The 4,277-nt window shown below is 35.3% G+C and overlaps 1 pseudogene; it reads right to left on the bottom strand.

Annotated features, from left to right (window-relative positions):
• Positions 1 to 269: 269 nt before the first annotated feature.
• LOC128563363 (oligosaccharyltransferase complex subunit OSTC-like) lies at positions 270 to 859 on the bottom strand (annotated as a pseudogene).
• Positions 860 to 4,277: the final 3,418 nt, after the last annotated feature.

Raw genomic sequence — 4,277 nt, 5'->3', positions numbered from 1 at the left:
GGCTGCTTCTGGCCCTAGTCTCAGACCTTCCCAAGGGACATGGAGTGAAGTGATGTGATGCACCCAGCTCATGGCCCCACTGAGGGGCTTACTTCTGCCCTTATTTTTTTCAATATAAACAAAAAACTAAGACGATGTTACTAAATATTGTTGGTATGTAAGTATAGGTCTGCAGGAAAAAATACCGTGTAAGCTTGTCTTTGATGCCAAGAAGAAATTCTAGTTCAACCTTTAATATACTTCACTAGTTACTTTTTCACTGCTGCTTTTCATTCCTCCCACATTTCATAGTACAGGATTGCTACTGCAATGGGGTTTGATGTTAAAACTCCATTAACAGGAACAAATCTAGTATACACTGATTTCTTCTCAAAAGGCACGTAACCCATCAGATAGCTCGGCAGTTTCGTTCTCATCAATACTCTCACCATGAAAAAATTGAGTAGGACACAGAGGAATCCAAAGAATAGAAGAAGAAATCTATTGAGTTTTGGAGTATTTGGTGCTTTGAATCAGTCCACGATTATGAAATCTAAACCTCCCACTGTAAACAGGAAGCTGGATGCAAGTCCTTCCACAAAATATCGTCCATTTACTCTGTAGACCAAGGAAACTGCTGGCCTCTGATGCGCATCTTCGTCAGTCATAGAGCCAACACTTGGAGGCTCAACAATAACATTACAAATCATTCCTCCAGTGATGAGGAAGTCAGACACCCCCACCAGAGCGTGCACCATTGTAGCCCGGGCAACCAGGACCACTTCTTCAGCTTCAGGTTGGGACGTTTGAGCACTAAGAATGAGACTCGGCCCAAAGTTTCTATGTTGGTGGCAGCCAGGGCCGCAACTTTTATTTTCATTATGGCATTTACCAGTTTCTAACACACAGTTTTCCCTCTTATTATATCTATTGTGTAATGTTTTGTTTCTTTCCACTAGAATGTAAACCAGTAAGATATGTTGTTTTTTCTGGATTTGTTCACTAATGAAACTTACGTATCTGGAATAGTGCCTAATACTAGTGAACATTCAAGAATACTTGTTGAACTTCAGGGGCCTCTTAAATAACTTTTAGCTCATTATCTGCATAAAAGATAATGTTACGTAATATGTGTTTGGAATGTGCTAGCATTACACTGTTATATAAAGTCTTTGTGGAGTTATAAATCTCCCCAGGCAGATGTTGTCTCCCTGTGAAGCCTGTTTGCTATCTGGACTGCAGTAGAAGTATCTAGGTTTTAACCTTGCCTTGTCTGTTAACTAGACATAAAATCTTGGGCAAGTTACTTCATCCCTCTGAATCTCTTTAGGTAATTTATAAAAGAAAGGGATTGGTGAAAATGAATGCCAAGTTCTTTTCCTCTTCTATTTTATTACCAGTTTCGAGTTTGAAATACAATAAAATGTTAATTTTGTGTTTTCTGTTTTCTGAAAGCAGCTAAAACATGCACCTGTCTCCATATTTCAAGTTGAATTTAGTATAGTAGTTAAAAGTTATGCTCTTTGGAATCAGATTATCTTTATTTTAATTTAACCCTCACTTTCCCACTTGCTACCTCAGTATTAAACAAGTTTAATAACATCTCTCAGCCTCAGTTCCCTCATCTGTACAATTAATATAATAGAAATACCAATTTCAGTTGGCTTTGTTATATTTATTGTGAAATTGAATTAGATAAAATTAGATAATCCACATAAAAACGTGTGATATAGTGCATGATTCATAATAAGAGCTCAGTAATTGTTAGCTAATGGCATTTTACGAAATACTAATCTTAACAATATGTTACATGGGTTTGTGGAAATAGGTGAAGATCAACTAAATGAGAAAAACAAAGTCTATTTATTCTGAGCTTGCTATAGCAAGGAAGTCAACCACTGTCACTGGCATTTTGGCCAAGACTTAAAGGCAGAATATGGGAAAGTTTTCTGGGATGCCTGATTGGAGGCTGTTGGCCTGGAGAAGCTGGAGGCAGGTAACTAGAAGCAGGATGTCCTATGTGATTGGGTAGGGGTACATATTTAGCTTTCTCTCATTGGTAAGTTAGAAGTAGGGGGAAGAATTAGGGAAGCTGTCTGTTATTAATCGAGCCCTGACCATTTGGGATAAATTGTTGTGGAAGTTACTGTTCAGCTTCCTGGATTTTCTCTGGCTTCCTGGGCTGGTTATTGTGGACAGGGGTTGCTTTCCTGGGCAGGTTGCTGCAGGTTGTTGGCCAAAGTTATATTTTATTATGTGGTCTGGCTATTGTCCATTTGCATATTCTGTTTCTTGGGCTCGTAAGAATACAGTAAAATTTTTATGTCTTTCATTGAATTAGGTTTTCTCATATCTCAAAATATGAAATGTGGGGATAATTTAATTCATTAATTGACATCGATATAATAGTTTTAAAGTTTATTCCAGTTAAGTGCTAATTTAGTACCATTGTGAGATTTGTATGATGATAGTAGCTTGGCCTTTATTATCAAAGTTATAAAGATTATTATTAGAGAAAAATGGATGGGTTTAGTTGCTTTTTAAATAGATCACAATTTATTTGATTTAAATATTGGTACTTTGTTGGTACTGTATAAAACTATCCAGTCAGCATCTTATAATCCATCTTATCTGTTAAAAAAATTGACTTAGAATAAATACAACTATAGTTCTTTCTAGCTAGTCATCTTCTTTAATGCTTATTTGTCGATTAAATTGGGGGAAATTCTATGATTCATGGTAAAGTTATTTTTAGAACAGGACCCATTTCCCACATTTTTCCCTCAGTATTCAGAATTTATGTTTATGCCACCAAATAGGATAATTACATAAGGCCACTGATGTGAGTTTTTTCCCCGTGACTGTATTTTTGTTATTCTGCTCTTTACTTTATTCTCTTTTAATTTTTTTTAAATTAAAAAGATTTTTTTTAGAGGGGGGGATCTTGTGATGTTGCCCAGGCCGGATTCAAACTCCTGGGCTCAAGGAATCCTTTCAAATAGGTGAGACTACAATGGCATGCACCATTGTGCCAATTTATTCCTGTTTAGTTTTGAAGATTAGTCTCCACAGCCAATTAAAGTTTTTGTGACCTAACAGTTCTTGCATATGTGTAGTATGTGCATTCATATTTGGATTGCTTCTATTGGAAATCTACTAATGTTTTGCATTTATGCCCTATAGAATTGAAACAACTTTAATGTCAAATATACTAGAGTTCAGACTATTTGAAAAGAAAACTTAAATTTCCACCATTATGTAATTTATTCTGGATGTTTCCAGGGTAAAAGAAGAATTGTTATTTTGGCATTTTAAATTGTAAAAATGTTTTTTTTTTTTTTTTTTGTGGTTTTTGGCCAGGGCTAGGTTTGAACCCACCACCTCCGGCATATGGGACCGGCGCCCTACTCCTTGAGCCACAGGCGCCACCATAAAAATGTTTTAAAATAACACAATTTACCTTTGTGTGATACTGATGTTATCATATACATAGTATTATAAGGATACTGAAATTTTTGTCCTTGTTCTTAGTCTAAAAGAAGATTTTTATAAATCCCAGAAATAATATTGAATCATAAATGTAAATAGGTATTTTTTAAAATTTTGTTTTAGAATAAGTATCAGTCCATGACATAGTTAAAATTGGTTGACTATCTAACTGCCTATTACTTTGCCATAACTAGAATGTTTGATAAAGGTGACCTCTTGGGGAATTTACAAGGAATGTGCTTATTTGTGTGCACTTTTATGTTAATTTAATAGAAATCAATGAGAACCCTATTTATTCCCTGTCCTATAGAGATTAAATGCAAAATAACAGTACATTTTCAATAGAAGTGAGGATTTATGAATAAGTCACCTGTTTCTTAAGTACCTCTTATAACTGAGATCCAAAATGCAAGAAAAAGGGTGGCATCCAGAGCTCAAAACTGGAATCTGCAATCAGTGTCCACAAAGGCATGTGAGACACGTCTAGCCTGCTGTGTGCATTCTGCAGGGGGAAACATCACTCTTCTTCCCTATTTAACAATATTATGTGCGCAAGAATTAATCTCAAGATTTGCATAACAAAAAACACTAGACCTGTAGATATACTAATGAAAGAAAAAAGATTTAAACTAGAGTTTACTATCTATTAAGTGTTTTTTTTAGGAGTATGTATTTTATTTGTAGGTGGATTCTCTTTGGCACTCCTACAAATTGGTCTGCTCTTAAAATACCGTCTTGTTCTTTCCTTGTCATTTATATTCCTTCCTTCTTTATAAATATTTATTTCAGCGTGACTTTACAACTGGACT

The sequence above is a fragment of the Nycticebus coucang genome, chromosome 13, assembly GCF_027406575.1.
Source record: "Nycticebus coucang isolate mNycCou1 chromosome 13, mNycCou1.pri, whole genome shotgun sequence".
Classification (NCBI taxonomy): Eukaryota; Metazoa; Chordata; class Mammalia; order Primates; family Lorisidae; genus Nycticebus; species Nycticebus coucang.
This window is presented reverse-complemented; position numbering and strand designations above follow the sequence as displayed.